At 44.0% G+C, this 19,501-nt stretch overlaps 1 pseudogene; it reads right to left on the reverse strand.

Annotated features, from left to right (window-relative positions):
• Positions 1-2,899: 2,899 nt before the first annotated feature.
• Positions 2,900-19,196, reverse strand: LOC123397038 (annotated as a pseudogene).
• Between the last annotated feature and the right edge of the window lie 305 nt (positions 19,197-19,501).

A 19,501-nucleotide genomic window follows, 5' to 3' on the forward strand; every position in this document is an offset into this window, starting at 1 on the left:
GTTCTCGCAACATAGGTTCCAGTATTCAAGCCGAGGCAGACATCAACAGAGGTAGGATCAGATGATCAGTCCCTAATAATAGAGACTAAGATTCCAAACAGCACAAATTCATACTTTGCCGGTCTTCTTTAAGCTGAACAGGGACTTATGAGGAAAAGAGACAAAGTTTCCTATAGAGGACACCTGAGCTCCCCACATGTATGGATGAGCTTGGCCTGCAGCAACAACAGGGGGAAAAACCCATGTGGTGGCATCGCTGGGTAGCCCTGCCAAGATTTCCAAGATAATAAAGTCAATGACAACACTAAATAACATAATTGATTCAGTAAAATAAAAGCACGCCCATTTTCGTTGGTAGAAAAATCATAGAATAACCTGAAAGCCGGGCCATTCAGGGTAAACTGGAGCTGTAGTGCCAGAGGTAGTAGCTGGAGGTTGCTCCTGAGAATAGGAAAGTAAGAGAACCCAAAATGGGATTAGTAAAAAGAGAATGCTTAATACAACAGAAACAAGGAATTTGTATTTTGATCCAACAGGGTATTTCCTTCCGTCGGCATAAGGAAACTAGCCTAGGTAACTAGAACTGAAGAGTAGCCAAAATATCTTTCAGTAATCCAGTCCATGCTGTTAAATGTTGGTTCAAAACAATGACGATTAGACTGACAAACTGTGGGATCGAGTTTTAACAAACACCTCTATTTTTTTAGAGCTCTATAAGTCAAAAGTTTGAATTAATTGAACCAAGATATAAAATTTCAGGGTAACTAACTAACTATCAGCGAACCCCAGAACTGAAGCACTAGTCACAGCCCCCAAATTTCAGGGATTTGGCTCATATCAACTAACTTAAACCAAACTTCAGCAATCTGAATCAAAACACTGATGTAATATTGACCATAATTGATTCGCCACTACATTGAGTAAGAAAAAAATATCAAGAGGAGAAATGTTAATGGCCTAAGTCCAGATAATAAGTAAAATTAACTAATCTTTTCTGTTTCAGCTGACTCACTACCAGCACCGTGGCTCGGCCACAGACCGGCGTGCTTCGTTAATGGCCTAAGTTCCTGACGGGTTCGGTCGCGACGACGCGGTCCTCGTCGGATCGATCCACGCCCCCACCATAGGATCCATCTACGCACCCCCCACCATAGGATCGATCCACGCCCGCCGGCGAGCGGAGCACAGACCAGTTGCTACGACCTCCGAGAAATAACCATGTGTGGGGGGTGCACGTCTCACCTTCGGAAGTAATCTGCCTCATTTTCCCCAGCCTATAAATGGTAATGAAGAAATCAAAAAATAAGATAGGAAGTGGTTACTGAAGCAGGATGGCAATATGAGAGCTCAACTATTTGGTTGCCCTACATTGTCTGCCCAATAATTGAGTTGACAGTTAAGAACAATGTGTAAACAAATACTACAAACTTTGCAGGGTAGATACAAATTAGGCAACATTTAGAGCATCCAATGTACAATCAGGAATTTCATAATGGCAGAAATGAACAGGGCATTTTGTAAGAAAATACAAATATTCCAGACTGCATCCATTTCAAATCATGTCAGGAGCCTTTTTAATGTGGGTGTCAAACCTTTGTGTGGATTTACACAGTAACTAGTACATGCAATTGGGGCAACTACTATTATCTACTAGAAGAAGAATAAAAAACAGGGCTTTTAACATTGCTCCATTGAACCTACCAAACATCAGAACTCAAGTGCACATGCGAACTTCACGAAGGAAAGCAGGCACTTTTATGGTAGAAGCGAGACAGGGAAGAAGAGGTGCGGAGTCGATCCGTTACCATGACGTAGACGTCGTCGTCCCCGTCACTGCAGGCTCATTCAGATAAGCATATGTGCTTTTTTCCCACCTGCACCTATTTGGAGAAGATGTCATATCATAATCCACATGTAGCACCACCTAATTAAATAGACATACTACAAATCTAACTTATCTTGTCAAGATGCCACATAATCTTGCAAAATTGACATAACTAAGTTTTTCTCTCATAGCAACATGAGTGAGGTTAATTTGCCTGACACAAAGTTGCGAGATACAAAAAATTCCTAATCCTGAATCTTGATAAACACTGCATGAACGCCTAATCCTGAAGCTAGCTTGCAACTTGTAATGATCAATGAAGCAAGAGTACATGATCCTTAAATTTTTAATCTATCATGAGTGAACTCTATACATTTGTCAGTATATGTTTCGAAGAAACGCCTAATCCTAATAGGAAACATACACGAGAGGCGGGGGGACGAACGGCTCATCTGCACGGCCCGCAAGGCGAAGGACGGGCGCTGCACGGGATCCCCGGCCAGCTCGAGGATGCGCTTGTGCGTGAGCACGTCCGCCGCCCTCTCCACGTTCACGTCCATGGCGTAGCTGTAGCGCAAACCCCGAAAATAATACTAAAGATGTTCATTGCGTATGAAGTGATATCCAATGGTAACAATCTTGCAGCATATACACTGACTAATAAAATATACATGGTCGTGTGAAGTGAATGTATAGTCTTAGGAAGGAAGAAATTGTAGTTGAAAAATAGCTCTAATACATGGCAATATAATGAATCCAACAAACATCTTTGATGCCATCCTAGCACCACATGCTGATATTGCTTTGTATACACACATCTCAAAACATTTTTCGTTTCACCGCAGTAATACGCATGCCTTCCAAACTAGCAGCCGCACAGGGAAGAATGACATCCGAGGCAGGCAATTCGTCGAGCACCTACCGGGCGCAACCCCGACAGCCACAACAGTAGCAAACGAGAGGGACAACACAGGCAGGAGGTGCAAGAACCGATAGAGGGGGTTGGTGGCGGTGAGGGCAGGTGCCGTACCAGTAGAATGCCTTCATGGAGGGAACTTATTGACGAGGCCGGCGTAGCCGCTGATGAGCCCGGACAGCCGCTCTGGCATCACGTCCTCGATGCCCAGTTCCTACACTTCTCCCCTGGATTCCTTTCTACTGCAGTGCACAACATCGCAAATGAACAATGAAGCAAAAGAGAGAATGTCCCCGAAGCCACGGAAGCGACGAGGAGCTCCTCGGACTAGACCGCGAACGTCCCCGAGCTCCGGTGGCAGCGTGCCCTCCAGCGGGTTGCCGGCGAGCGAGAGGTAGCGTAGGGAGCTCATCCTGGACATCACCTTCCCGGGTACCCCGCCGGCGAGCGTGTTGCCCTCGAGGTAGAGCTGCTGGGGGCGCGTGAGCTGCGAGAGGGCGCTCGGGACGGCAACCCCGATCGGCCCCATGTCGCGGATCACCAGGGCCTCCAGGAACTCGAGGCCGTCGGCGAGCGCGTTGCCCTCGAGGTAGAGCTGCTAGAGATGACTTTGCCGTCAGCTCCTCGTCCCCATCGCCCCCTCCGTCCGCCGCCGAGGGTGACATCGACACCACCGACACAGGGCGTGTAGCTCCTCGGGTTCAGGGAGCGGCTGCCGGCGGAGCACCAGGTGGGGGCAACGGCGGTGGTGTTGGGGCCTGGGCGGCTTCGTCAGAGATGGGGAGGAGGGAGGACTGGATCGGGAGGGGGCGGGGACGGGGAGGAGGTGGCGGCGGCGAGGAGATGGGGAGGAGGGAGGGATCTGAGCTAGGGTTTGGCTGTGGGTGTGGTTTTCTTTTTTTCTTTTTTTCTGTAAATACATGGATGGATGGATGTGAGATGGTGAGATAAATGGATGGATGGATGGGTGCCATGTCATTGATCCGTGGGAAGAGTTCTGATCAGTTAGAACATGTTACGACATTTTTACAATCGTCGTAAAAGTTATGACGATCTCATCTTATGCGGTTACGACATTTTGACTCACATCGTCGTAATTTATATGTAGATTTGATCCCCTCAAACGTTTTACGATGATCTCGGATGAATTCGTCATAGATTTATGATGAATTCGTCAACGACATTCTAAAAAACATCACATATGAGCATATTTCTTGTAGTGTGTCATGCAAGTTCTTTTCCCTAAGCACGTATGACGACACACGGAATGCATGCCTACATCACATTGACGAACGGGAGCTAGCCACATATCTCTCCATGTTATAACTGTTGCATGATGAATATCATCCAAACAAATCACCAACCCATTGCCTACGAGTTTGTCCTACTGCTGCTGTTACTTGTCTTGCTCTGCTGCTACTGTTGTTACTACTGTCGCCTGCTACTGTTGCTACTTGCTACTGCTGTTACTACTGTTGTTCCTTGCCACTGCTATTACTCGTTACACTGCTGCTACCTGCTACAATTTTGATTTGCTGTTCGTTGACAGCAACAGACAATTTCCGTCAACGGGAAACTTCTGGCGCCATTGATATGACAGTTAGGAATAGTCTGCCGTCAACAGATTGTTTCTGACATCGTTGTTATCATATTACTTTGCTGCTGACTCTTTGCTTGCCGATACTAATCTTTCACGTGTGGTTGAATCTGATAAATTCACCTGCTATACTCAAGAGTATCCTCTCACCTCGTGTTGGCGAATCAACAAATTTGGGTCGAATACTCTACCCTCGAAAACTGTTGCGATCTAACGCGCTGGTGGGCCGTCAACAACATTCTTCTAGTTTCGTTGCTGGGGAGTGCTAGCAGGATTCTTATGGTGTCGTTGCAGGGGAAGGTATGTTGTCACAGAGTCAACATTTTTCTGGCGCCGTTGCCGGGGAGGTATTGCTATATTCTCTAAGTCACTTGGGATTTATATCTGCTGATCACTATGAAGAATCTGAAGGATCCAAAAACCAAAGTCTTGCCCTCAACTACGAGGGGAGGTAAGGAATTGCCATCTAGCTCTGCACTTGATTCACCTTTAGTTATGAGTAAGTTTGCAACATCACCTCCTGCTAGAAATCTTGATATGTCGCCTTTGCTTGATGATGCTTATGATGCTACTGCTAGAGATGCTATGCTTGATACTATGCCTGATACTGCTTTGCCAGATATTGCTAGAGATGTTATGCCTGATACTGCTAGAGATGCTATGCCTGATGATGATATGCCTGATACTGCTAGAGATACTACTTTGCGTGATGTTCCACTAGGGGTGTTCCTTGATGCTCATATTGCTAGAGTTACTGCCAATGCTCGTGATGCTTCTGATACTGCCGATACTATTGAGATAGAACCTGCTTTTGCTCCTGCTAGATCTAGCTCTCCTAGATATGAATTGCTTGATATACCTAAGGGTTACGTTATGGAGGGAGAGATAGCTGAGGATTTTCTTGCGTGTAAGGATGCCTATGACGCTGAGAAATTACTTCTCAAGTGGAAGGAAAAATCTCTGAAAGCTAGGATGAAATACGACCTGAAGTTTGCCACTTCACCTATCTTTATCACCGATAAGGATTATGAATTCTCTGTCGACCCTGAGATAATCTCTCTAGTCGAATCTGATCCTTTTCACGGTTATGAGTCTGAGACGGTCGTAGCCCATCTTACCAAACTACACGATATAGCCACCCTTTTCACTAGTGAGGAGAAGATCCGCCACTACTATATCCTTAAGTTGTTTCCTTTCTCTTTAAAGGATGACGCTAAAGCCTGGTTCACCTCTCTTGTTCCTGGATGTGTGAGTAGTCCCCAGGATATGGTCTACTACTTCTGTAAGAAATATTTCCCTGCCCATAAGAAGCAAGCTGCCTTGCAGGAAATATACAACTTTGCTCAACTCCGAGAAGAGAGACTCCCACAAGCTTGGGGGAGGCTCGTCCAGCTACAAAATGCTTTGCCTGATCACCTTCTTAAGAAGAACGAGATACTTGATATCTTCTATAACAGACTTACCGATGCCTCTAGAGACCACCTAGATAGTTGTGCCGGTTGTGTTTTTAGGGAACGAACTATAAAACAAGCTGAGACCATACTGAATAACACCTTGATCAACAATAATGCTTGGAGTATTCCCGAATCACCTCCTAAGACAACTCCGAAGAAAAGAGGTATTCTATTCCTCAGTCCCGAAGATATGCAAGAAGCCAAGAAATCTATGCAAGAGAAAGGCATTAGATCTGAAGATGTCAAAAATCTACCACCTATCGAAGAGATCCATGGTCTCGATAACCCGATATAAGTAGTAGAAGTAAATTCTCTGCGTAGGTTTGATGAGAGTGATATTCCTTTTGACAAACCTTCTAGCCTATGCTTTGATGAATTTGACAACTTTGTTGCCAAAAAAAAGAGTTGCAATGCTTATGTTAGCAGACATTTGGAACAAAGTACTCGTAGGCTTAGCCATTTAAGTGCTTGTGTAGACAGAAATGTCAATGATCTGAAGCTTCTGAGTAAACATGCCTCTATGATTACTACTCAGGTAGAACAAGTACTTAAATCTCAGAATGACTTGCTCAATGAATTAAATGACAACTCTGTCAGAGTCATTACTAGACGAGGCAAAATGACTCAGGAACCTTTGTATCCTGAAGGTCATCCTAAGAGAATTGATCAAGATTCTCAAGGAATGAATGCTGATACACCTAGTCATCCTAAGGAAGAGAAGAAGGATGATAGAAACCTACATGCTAGTTCACCAAATACTGTCACACCCGAAGAACCTAATTATATTTATGCATCTGATGCAGAAACACAATCTGGTGATGAACATGAACCTGGTGACAATATGGACAGTGATGTTCATAATAGTGCTCAACCTAGCAATGATGAGGATGTGGAGATTGAACCTGCGGTTAATCCTGATAACCCACAACCTAAGGGATAAGAATGACTTCACTGCTAGGAAGCATGGTTAAGAAAGGGAGCCATGGGTTCAGAGATCTATGCCCTTTCCTCCTAAGCCATCTAAGGAAAAGGATGATGAGGATATTGAGCGCTTCGTTGAGCTGAGAAGACCTGTCTTTCTGCAGATGCGGTTAACTGATATGCTCAAAATGTGTGTGTATTCCAAGTACATGAAAGATATCGTGACCAATAAACGGAAGATACCAGATCTTGAGATCTCCACCATGCTTTCCAATTACACTTTCAAAGGTGCAACTCCTAAGAAACTTGGTGATCCCGGAGTGCCCACTATACCTTGCTCCATTAAAGGAATCTACGTAAGAACTTCCTTATGTGACCTTGGAGCCGGTGTTAGTGTTATGCCGCTCTCTCTTTATCGTAGACTTGAACTAGATAAGTTGACACCCACTGAAATTTCTCTGCAAATGGCCGACAAATCAACTGCTTTCCCTATCGGCATTTGCGAGGATGTGCGTGTTGTGGTTGCTAACACCACTATCTTAACAGACTTTGTTATCTTGGATATTCCCGAGGACGATGCCATGGCTGTCATCCTCGGAAGACCCTTTTTAAACAATGCAGGGGTTGTTATAGATTGCAACAAAGGCAATGTAACTTTCCATGTCAACGGTAATGAGCACACAGTGCACTTTCCGAAGAAACGATATCAAGTACATTGGATCAATGCTACCGAAAAGACTTCATTGATTCTTATTGGGAGCTTTGAATGCCCTATTCCTCGTGTCAAGATGAAGTATGATTTGCTTGTTGGGGAGATACATATCCCCATTGAGGTGACTTAGTGGCTGATACGTCTCAAACGTATCTATAATTTTTGATGGTTTCACGCTGTTATGTTGTCTTCTTTGTATGTTTTATGTATCTTTTTATATTTTTTTGGGACTAACTTATTGATTCAGTGCCAAGTGCTAGTTCCTGTTTTTCCGTGTTTTTCACTCTTTTCAGATATGATTTTGGAACGGAGTCCAAACGGAAGAAAAACCCCGAAATTATTTTTTCCCGAACGAAAGAAGACTAGGGAGCCTTTGGGCCAAGTCAGGTGGGCTCCAGGGAGCCCACAAGCTCCCACCACGCCACCAGGGGGGAGGCGGCAGTGGGAAAGCTTGTGGCCACCCTGGCCGCCCCTGACCTAGATCTTGCGCCTATATATTCCCAAATATTCCGCAAAAAATCAGGGGAGCCTCGAAAATACTTTTCGCCGCCGCAAGCTTCCGTTTCCGCAAGATCTCATCTGGAGACCCTTCCCGGCGCCCTGCCGGAGGGGACTTTGGAGGTGGAGGGTTTCTTCATCATCATCATCGCCTCGCCAATGACTCGTGAGTAGTTCACTTCAGACCTACGGGTCCGTAGTTAGTAGCTAGATGGCTTCTTCTCTCTCTTGGATCTTCAATACAAAGTTCTCCATGATCTTCATGGAGATCTATTCGATGTAATCTTCTTTGGCGGTGTGTTTGTCGAGATACGATGAATTGTGGACTTGTGATCAGATTATCTATGATATATATTTGAGACTTTGCTGATTTCTTATATGCATGATTTGATATCCTTGTAAGTCTCTCCGAGTCTTGGGTTTTGTTTGCCCAATAGATCTATGATTCTTGCAATGGGAGAAGTGCTTGGTTTTGGGTTCTGCCATGTGGTGAACTTTCCCAGTGATAGTAGGGGCAACAAGGCATACATCAAGCAGTTGCCATCAAGGGTAAACAGATGGGGTTTTTATCATTGGTTTGAGATTATCCCTCTACATCATGTCATCTTGCTTAAGGCGTCACTCTGTTCTTATGGACTTAATACACTAGATGCATGCTGGATAGTGGTTGACGTGTGGAGTAATAGTAGTAGATGCAGAAAGTATCGGTCTACTTGTTTTGGACATGATGCCTATAGAAATAATCATTGCATAGATATCGTCACGACTCTGCACAGTTCTATAAATTGCTCGACAGTAATTTGTTCACCCACTGTCTACTTGCTTTCATGAGATAAGCCACTAGTAACCACTACGGCCCCCGGGTCTATCCACATCCATCGTTTACATCTCTGCTTTTACTTTGCTTTGTTACTTTGTTGCTTTCAGTTCTCACTTGGCAAACAATCTATAAGGGATTGACAACCACTTCATAGCGTTGGGTGCAAGCTTTTGTGTTTGTGCAGGATCTTGAGATACTCTTCTGCCGGATTGATACCTTGGTTCTCAAACTGAGGGAAATACTTACGGTCTCTATGCTACATCACCCTTTCCGCTTCGAGGGAACACTGACGCAAGGCTCCAAGGCCACGGGGGAAATCCTTTGCATACTTGCCTAGAAAGTCCCTTAAGGCATAGCTGTAGCTGAAGGATTCCTGGTGTCGTCAACACAACTATTTTTGGCGCCATTGCAAGGGATACACAGCAGAACAATCAGTGGCTATTCGAAAATTCTCCGTTCTCTCTTGCGATTCGAGAAGGTTTTGTCATGAGGACTTGATCAACCCCATTGACGGATTTCTTTCGACGACCGTGAAATGGATGAATCAAAGAGTCACATACCTCTGTTTTCAGCTTTCATTTTCTGTTGCTCTGAAGAAAAATGATAGAATTAGTTTAGTTTTTCCTGTTTTCTGTTTTAGCGTCCCGGAGAAAAATACACCGAAAATAAAAGTTCTCCGATGGTCCTGAAAATTTAGTATGATTTTTTCTGGAATAGTTGAAAAATACTGGGCCTGAGAGCTGACCTGGTAGGCTGACCAGTGGGCCACAAGCCCTGCAGCCGCCGCCCCCTGGTGGCGGCTAGCAAGCTTGTGGGGCCCACAGGGACCCCCCACTCATTCCAGCTCCCATCACTTTCTTCCACCTCCAGAAAAAATTGTTTCGCAGCTCAAACCCGTGTTCTTGCTCATTTGGCTGTTATTTTCGATCTCCTTGCTCAAAGCACCATTCTCCGAACCGTTTTGGGGAAATTACTCCTTGGTAAGTGACTCCTCCATTGTCCAATTAGTTTTTGCTCTAGTGCTTTATCCTTCGCGTATTCTTGCTACCTTGGTGACCCTGTTCTTGAGCTAGAAGTGTTGATTTTAGGTGGTCCCACATAGTTTTAGCGCGTGATACAGTCTCTAGGCACTAGTAGGAGTAGTTGGTACAAGGTGTGGATGGTCTTCATTCACTTTTCTCTTGAACTTCAAAAATTTCAGCAAAATGAAATTATGTTCCGGAGGAAGTTTCATGGTGGTTCCTCAAGTAAGAAGGGTCCCCATCTTTCTTTTCGGGAGCCCGAACCTTATCAACTAAGGGACGCACCGGTACAACCATGTGAATGGCCTTCCGATGAGTTCATGATCGAAGTAGGTTTCAAGGATGAGTTTGATACACTTGTCCGCAATGCCGGGTTAGAAGAATTCCTCTCAGATAAATGTGAAAAGTATGCTATGCTCACTGCCTATTTCGTGCGTAGATTTAAATTTTCAGTTGGCCGTGACTCATCCATACTGTTTGATGTGTACGATAAATCCTACACCATGGATTTGGAGGATTTCAATAGGATTTGCAAGATACCCGATGGGGGTAGTATTAATGATCCTTCTAAGTGTTCGGTCAGAGACTTTGTCTCCAGTATAACTGTTGGCGAAACTAGATATATCACGCAAGCTACCATAGGAAGCATTCATTTCCCTGCCTTGCACTACTTTGCCCTCTTCATAGGTAGGTGCATTAACGGCAAGGTTGCACACTGTCACCTATGCGCTTCCGACCTCAGTATCCTTAAGAGCGTAGTAACAGGTGACAAGAGCTTCAATATGGGAGCTATAATAGCAAGGAGGCTGAATAATAATGCCATTGAGGGGGATTTCTTTGGTGGAATTTATGCTACACGCTTAGCAAATTTTCTTGGAGTATCCATCCGTTCAGAAGACCCTCCTCTCCGTACAGCCTATCTTGATCGTGTCGCTCTAACACGCTACCAGTTCCTTGAGAGGGACTATGGATCCCTCCTATACTGCTTGATATTTAACTAGCAGCGTGTTTTCCATATTACCCTTCCTGCTCCTGCTTTCTTTGACTTTCAGGTAAAATGAAGATACTACATCACCATAGGAGAGGCAGAGGAGTATGAGAGGGAGGCGACGGCTGCTAGACTTCGTGAAGCAGCTATTCAGGCGGTGGCTGCAGCACTCCCGTATAACACCCATTATGATTTTGGGTTTCGCGAGGACCATCCATGGGAGTAGACCAAGCTAGGCCAAAAGCCTAAGCTTGGGGGAGTACGTGTTCTCACCGACATTACATTCATGCTTATGCTTTCACTTTGTTAGCCGGTGTTTACACTTTGCCACTGTATTATCCATGCTAGTTTATTTTTGTTTTCTTATTTTGTGTCCTTTTAAAAAAACCCAAAAATATTTTTCTTTCTTATTTTTCTTGTTGGGAGCTTTCCCGTGTAAATAGTTTTCTTTTTCTTTGGGTCCAGGTAGAAGATATTGGTTACAACGTTTAGTGGTTCTTGCATGCATACCTATTTAGCTTTCAAAGAGCCATATTACTTTGTCTTCTCCTTTGTGTTTGCCTGCAGATTTAGCTTAGTCCATTGCACGAGCACTCTTATTATTGTTCACATCGTTCGATCGTGCAAATGAAAGGCAATAATGATGATATATGATGAAGTGACTCAGTCTGGAAAAGCTGGTCTGAACTCTATCTATTTTGTTTTTGTAAATATGACTAGCTTGTCATCCCAGATTCAACTTTGTTGTGAGAGAACCATGTTTGCAATGACAACTTAGAGATCATAGTTTATGATGCCATGCTTATTTAGCTAGGAGCTTATAATGGTTTGTCTTGAATGCCAACATAGATTTTGAGATGACTATGATGTAGTATGATAGGATGGTATTCTCCTTTGAATGATTCAAGTGGCTTGACTTGGCGCATGTTCATGCATGTAGTTGAAACAAAATCAACATAGCCTCTATGATGTTCGTGTTCATGGTGATTTATATCCTGTTCATGCTTGCATTCAATGTTAGTCAAACTCATTGCATCTTGATGACTGTTGTCGCTCTCTAGTTGGTCGCTTCCCAGTCTTTTGCTAGCCTTCACTTGTACTAAGTGGAATACTGCTTGTGCATCCACTTCCATAAACCCAAAAGTTTTTCGATCAGAGTCCACCATACCTACCTATTTGTGGTATCTACCTGCCGTTCCAAGTAAATTTGCATGTGCCACTCTCTAAACCTTCAAGAAATAATCTGTTTTGCATGCCCGAACCGCTCATGTGGTGACATGGGGCTATTGGTATCTTCCATGCTAGGAGAGTTATCCTCGACATGTGTTTATTCACTGTCATTCACGAGAAAGGGGCCGGTAATTGGAATGCCCAGTTCCACGCTTAAATCGAAAACATAACTGTAAAACAAGACTCCCCCCGGATTGATGTTAGTATGGACGGTACCCGAGGATTCGGCTAGCCGTGGAGTGTGATTGATTGGTGGTGGGGGAGTTAAAACTTTACTTTTCTGTTTGGGAACCGCCTATAGCATGAGTAGCATGGAAGATATTGAGAACTCTTGGTCATTGCGTTGACAATGAAAGCATGCCATCCAAAATTATTACTCCCTCCGTCTCGGTTTATAAGTCATCTTAGGTTGTGCACCGGAACCAAGACGGAGAGGAAAACAAGAGAAATTAATGTTAACTTGTTAATTAATACCATTGCATGCAATGAATTGACCAATGCATGTTGTGCTAGTTAGTTTTAAGTCATTAAAAACATAAACGCCCCATGTCTCTTATTGGTTGATTCCTTTATTCAAGTCAAAAAACAAGAAATGAGGTGAAAGTTAATGCATCGTGCCTTAGTGTTTTGGGATTATTTGGTTTTCGTAAGATGACTTATAAACCGAAACGGAGGAAGTATCTCTGTTTTCAAAGCTTGAGCTCTGGCACCTCTGCAAATCAATGCTTCCCTCTGCGAAGGGCCTGTCTATTTATTTTCTTGTTGAGTCATCCTCCTCTTTTATAAGCACCAATTAGAGAGCACCTTTGTCATTTTTATGCTTTGCTTTTGATTGATATTAAGTATGACTATGACTAGATCTTCGTTGCTATAAATTACAATGTTTAGTCAGCCCTTGATCTTTGGAAGTGCTCTGCATTTATGTTTTGTGGTCTCAGAAAGAGCTAGCGAGATACCACCTATTCATATTGCTTCATGCTTGTTTTGATTGAAGTATTGGTATTTGAAACTCATTATTATTTGCTCGTTAGCTGATTATGCCATTGATATTAGTTTACCGTGAGACCTTTGTGTCACTTGCTTATGTGGTTAACTTGTGATCTTAATTAAATTCTTTCTCTCTCTCAGTTTGTCAAAGTTGCAACAACAAGATCAAATAGAGTTTGTCAAAGTTTTTCTTTCTCTCTCAGTTTGTCAACTAAGTTGCTTGAGGACAAGCAAGGTTTTAAGCTTGGGGGAGTTGATACGTCTCCATCGTATCTACTTTTCCAAACTCTTTTGCCCTTGTTTTGGACTCTAATTTGCATGATTTGAATGGAACTAACCTGGACTGACGCTGTTTTCAACAGAATTGCCTTGGTGTTGTTTTTGTGCAGAAATGAAAGTTCTCCAAACGTACTGAAAATTTACGGATATTATTTCTAGAAAATATGAAAAATACCTGCGCAAAGATCCACCGAAGGGGGTGGGCCAGTGGGCCACAAGCCCTATAGCCGCCACCCCCTCACTACTGGAATCTGCTAGTTTGCCGACAGCTTTAAGCTTTGCCGTCAGCAATTTTACGGGGCTGAGGGCAAAGAGCCTTTGCCCTCAGCCAAAATAAATGCTGACGGCATAGGAAGGGCTGACGGCAAATAAAATCTATGCCGTCCGCTTTATCTAAGCCAGTAGCCAGCTGACGGCAAAGGACAAAAAAGCTGTCGGCATAGCAAGGCTGACGGCATAGGGGCTAACCCAGTCGCCGCCTCGGCCAGGAAAAAAAAACGGGGGCCTTCTTTGCCGACAGCTGGCTGAGGGCAAAGACTAACGGCTGTCTTTGCCGACAGCTAGCTGAGGGCAAAGACTAACGGCTGTCTTTGCCGACAGCTGGCTGAGGGCAAAGAGGCCACCGTTTTTTTTTGCCTTATCCCCCCGTGACCTGTCTTTGCCGTGCACGCGCTGCAACTCTCTTCTTCTCCTCGCCCCGCGCTGCAGCTCTCTTCTTCTCCTCGCCCCGCCCTCGCGCCGCCCCGCCCTCGCGCCGCCCAGCGCTGCGCCGCCCCGCCCTCGCGCCGCCCCTCGCGCCGCCCAGCGCTGCGCCGCCCCCTCCGCCCGACGCCGGCCCCGGCCCCCGCCGCCCCCCGCCAGGCGCCGCCGGGCCCGGCCCCCGCCGCCCTCCCGCCCGACGCCGCCGGCCCCGGCCCCTCCTCCTCCTCTCCTCCGCGGCCCCGGCCCCTCCTCCTCCTCTTGTCCGCGCCAGGTTCGGCCTCCCAACTGCTTCTTCCTCCAGCTCTCCACAGAGCTACTGCTATCAGATATTTGGGATATCTGAAATCGTCAGCTTGGGTGTTGGATGCTGTGATAAACATAAAAGTATTTATTTCTCTTTGGTAGCTGAGTGCTGTCATCTGTGTTTGATCTTTTGTGCGGTGTGGTTGGGAGAAACTGAAAACCACGACCATTCTTTACTGTGCAATCAACTACACTTTGGGCCAAATTAAGTTGTCCCTGAATTTTCAGAGACTTGTGTTCCTTGGAAAAGAAATAGTACCCGGTACTTTACGGTATGTATGTATGTACAAATGTCACTTTTGGACCTGGTCATTGGACTGGTTTGTGAAAGTAACCTGACTGCTGAAATGGGTCCAGGAAAAAAGACTTGACTGTTGAACTGGTCCTTCATAACCTTTTTTTTCTTTCTGGATCGTCAATTTCGACATGCTGACTGGCCTAACATCCCTTGGCTCCTTGTCTCCTCCCGTGTGGTACAAAACAGGTGGTCTAAATTAGAATGAACTCTGGTAAGCAATTGCATACTAGTAAACACTACTGACTACATTCCATTCTGGCCAACATTGACAATGAAACTTTTGTGTTGCTGTTGCTTTTGTCATGCCAGCTACAGCCCTATTATTGTTTTCACCTGGACATCTGAACATCCTAGGATGAATTGAGTCAGTCATGAATATTCAAAAAACAAAATTATACATATGTTGAGGAAAAAATGGCTACGAAGCTTACAACTATAACATTGGAAGAACCCTACTGAATCCAACTTTTAAGTGTTTAGTCGAGAGGAACCTAGAAATCATGAAGCATGCAATTTCAGTAAATCAATAATCTGGGAAGCATGAACCTATGAAGCAAATCTCAGTAGCAATTGAGATAATTTTTCGTTTCCACGAAACATTGTTTTGCTGCGTTGAAAATAAACCATTGCACTGAAATAATTTTCAGATTGAAGCAAATTTAAATCGCAATGGAAGCAAATTTCATATCCTTGGAAAAACAGTTCGTTGTCTCGGAAACAAACTGTTATATTTCAAAAAACAAATCCTATCCAGTTTCGAAGCACAAAGTCTATAGCAGATTGTATATGTTTAAAAAAATATTGTACGCGCTTCATGGAAGTTTTTACAACAAACAAAATCTCAATTAGTGGAGCCCCTTGCACGTAGCTAACAATCCTAGGACTCGACCATGCTGTGTGCATACGTGATTTTAGGGACATAAGATATATGGAAGGAATTGACAATAAAGGATTCGTTTCAACAATTACCAAGGCAGGTGCCGGCGCTGTTACAGGAATGCATCCAACGCTCCAGATGTTTTGATCCAATGGCCTGGTTTGATGGGAAGCTATGCATTGGTAGTCTGATGCCTAGCGGTTCCCCTTATATAATGAGAGGATAGACACGCGATGTAAATTATGCCAATATAAATGCATTGGTAGTCTGATGCCTAGAGAGAGAGAGATACGTTAGAGATATTATTTTTTGAGATAGAGATACGTGAGGGATGCGTAACTGACAAAAACGGATATGTGAGAGATTGAATTGGAAATATCTGGTATTTCCATAGTATAAAAATAACATAATATATATTGCAAACTTCATATTATATAGAGTAATCTACACCGTAATAACTTGGTCCCACCAGATTAACGGCTCCTAATTTCTAATTAATGTAGGAATTTCTTGTGTTGATTGAGTGCATTTAAATGTGCAGTAGCTTCTCCGCGAGGGATTGGTTTTCGACGACCTCCCCTGCATTCGAAAGTGAGCACATTTGTTAACTCCTCCTCCACCCCCTTTATTTTGCTCTGTTCCGGCCTTCGTGCTGATGACACTATCTAGCTAGGTATTTTTAGTATTAAAATGCAAAGGTGTTGCGTAACCAATATGCGTCTCCCGTTCGAAAGGGTTCCTGTCATAAATATGCATGCATTTGCATATTTATAATGGTGATTCTTTCGAATTGTCCAACGTTATCCATGGACAGCCCGGGTATGTGTAGATTGGGTCGTTTCCCACGCTTTGCTCCGGATCCCATGCAGAGTTTCGACAGCTCCTCCTTGTTGTTCTCCGGATACACATCCTCTCGGTTAGTTGCCGAGACGTGTATCAGGAGAACAGCGGGGAGGTGCTGCCGAAATTTTGCGTTGGGTCGGGAGCAGAGCAGTGGCTAATGACCCAATCTACACATACTCGGGTGGGATTAGGACCCATCTTTACCTAGTAGCTGGTAGGTGTGCATGCCGTGCATCCCAATGTATTAACCATGATTAAAAAATGGCCATAATTAATTTAACATACTTGATGAATTGATATTTTATATTGTTTTATATGTGGATACGCCAAGCAAGGGGAGCCGAAGACAAAGACTGAATGTCGAAAGATTTTCCTTGATAAGACCGAGTACATGGAGGTATGTACATTCCAAAGATCAATTCTTAGGGCTAGTTAGGTCTATTTAGTTATAATACTTAGTTTCATTCTTCATTAACTTACATTCATAGGTGCCCCCGAGATGGTTGGCCGATAAGATGGATTGTTGGGAGATGATAGTGGACAGGTGGTGCACAGAGGCTTGGTTGAGCACCCACACTATGGCCAAGGACCGTCGTGCCCAATTGGTTGGTGTGCCACACCACCAAGGCAATGCCAACATCAAGCAATACGCCAAAAAATGGGTATGTGTGCCTTGTTTTGTTTCATCAATAATTCGTTCGTTCATGATTTTTGTTGTACTAATTCTTTGTCTTTTCGTGTAGGCCAAACACAATAACCAGCCCGAGCCTGAGGGATACGCCGCGTTTAGCATGGCCCATAAGGGCTCGTACAAGACGGCGAAGGCATATTCTGAGGGGGACGGGCCGTCGGCGTACACAAGCCTGTCCGCCTACAGCAAGATGACGTATTATTCTGAGGTGGTCAAACAGCTGCGCGGGCCTGACTTTGACCCGAGCCAGAATCCTATCGATCCAGAGTCGTTAATGATCTCTGGTGGCGGTAAGAGTCATGGCACGCTGGCCATGTGTGATGGCTTCGTCCCTATCACTGAGACTCTATCTCAGATCAAGTCGAGGCAAACGAGCTCCGCTCCTGCAATACGGCAACGCGCGAGGCCAGTTGATCTTGCCATCGAGGTTAGTTTTCTTCATTATTTCTTTCGTTCTTTTGTCCCTGGATGGATGATGAAAATTCCTTTTGAGGAGGGGTTGCAGGCCGCACTTATGAAGGAGAGGGAGGCCACCAGGCTCTTGTTGGAGGAGAGGGACCGGAATACGCAGAGGTTGCTTGACGAGGAGAGGGCACGCAATAATGCCCATGCGAAGGCCATGCACGACTTCGTTACGGTAAGTCAGTTGTGTGAGAAGCAAGGCTATGTGAGACGCAACAAGGCTATTTCTTTGACTCCTCGAAAACTAATTTGCAGGCTATGTGTGAGAAGCAAGGTTTGCCGCCCCCTCCGCCGATGCCTTCTCCGGTGGGAACGGTGAGTTCCCTTTCAATGACCAACCTTGCACGGTCTTATACCATTGTGTGTTGCCGTGCTAACCACATATTTTAACTCTTGCCTTGTTGCAGCATCATTCAAGAGTTGAATCCCACGATCCCTTTACTTCTCCTGGTGAGAGCCCTAGCAACCCAGCGACCAACGGAGATGCAGCTTCTCCTTCGTTTCCTGGCATTTGGTAAGTTATTCCTCTCCTTCTTATTCTTCTTATTGTTTAGATCAACTTAGATTACTAGATGATGCCCCGCGCGTTGCTGTGCAAAGGAAGAAAAGCAAGCCAGGGAAACAAAAACACACCTGGGCACCTGGCTGTAGAATTCTAGGCAGCAATTTGTCATGATATTATTCTCAACCATCAATTCAAGAGGATGGATCTTGTTTGGTATCACTAACCAGGAAAGTAAACCGAACTTGAACATTACATGTAATTGTCAAAATGTCATAGCTGATAGTAGTCGGCCTCGGTAGTTTTCCTAGATCAAACAAATATGAATTACAATGGCACCACTTCTAACCCGCTGAAGTTTGATTCCAGTTTTCCTAAACACAAAAAAGTAATATAGAAAAGCTAGATGTAAAGGTCAAAGGTTACTTCATATGCAATCATCTAAGCTCAACTTTCCATTGGACTCTAGTATTGAGACTGAATCTTAATCTCAAAATGAAGAAAAAAATATATTTTTTGCATATCTGTGCAAATTTGGTGATGGATAAAATCATCCATGAGATCATAACCAACAAATAAAGGGTGATGTGCATGGAAACACGGTTAATGTGAAACTTAGAAAGTAATGCATGGTTTGGCCACTAAGTAAGCAACCTAGCTGAGATTACATATGTCATATTGCTGCTGCTAAAAAGTATTTTTTTAGTGTAATGTGCAGAACAGATATTGGCCCATGAGCTTAATTCAGGGAATATATATATAAGACAAAAAATGTACTAAAAGGAATATCAAATTAATTATACTTTCTGTTCACCTAGATAATAGCATTAAACTACATGTTCATCATATAAAGACAAGAAGCACGGACCATCTTCCATGAAAACTATGTGCAGACCTGTGTGGATACTCACAAAACCTTTTGCTCAAAAGGAAGCTAAGTTGGCATAGTACTTTACTAATTCAATACGACTTTATCTAAGTTTATTTTGTTGAAACATCCTCCACTATGCTTCGCTACTGCTGCTCACCCTTGTAATTAGGAACTACAATTAGAAATGACACAAGTATGGACTGTTGAGTACGATTCAAACTCCATCAATCCAAGGGGCGTCGAATTACAGTAAACAGGTTATTAGCATGCTCACCTCTGTGTCCATCCAGATCTCCTCTCAGCCAATACCCCAAGACCACCACGTCACCAGATTCAAACTCATCCTCTTGGCACATGTTGTTCACACTGATATGATTCTTCGGCATCATTGCATCCATTGCCTGAGGAAATGTTGTTGGAAGCAGCAGCCATAGACGCACACAAATGGATACAGATCAGCAGCAGATTCAGATCACTAAAAAGCCAATTCACAAATTCGTTCAGGAGAAAACGTATGACCAAAACATTTTTGCACAAGTCTAAATGGTACCTAGGAACAAAAGAATCATAAGCGCACACAAGTGAAACTAAAGTCTAGAAATGTAACCACATTACAGAAAAAGAAATAAGAGAAGAAGAAAGAGGAGAAAAAGATAACTTCTCTTCTTTCTTTTTCTCTATCTTCTTCTTCTTCTTCTTCCAC

Source organism: Hordeum vulgare, chromosome 5H (assembly GCF_904849725.1).
Source record: "Hordeum vulgare subsp. vulgare chromosome 5H, MorexV3_pseudomolecules_assembly, whole genome shotgun sequence".
In the NCBI taxonomy this organism is placed as follows: Eukaryota; Viridiplantae; Streptophyta; class Magnoliopsida; order Poales; family Poaceae; genus Hordeum; species Hordeum vulgare.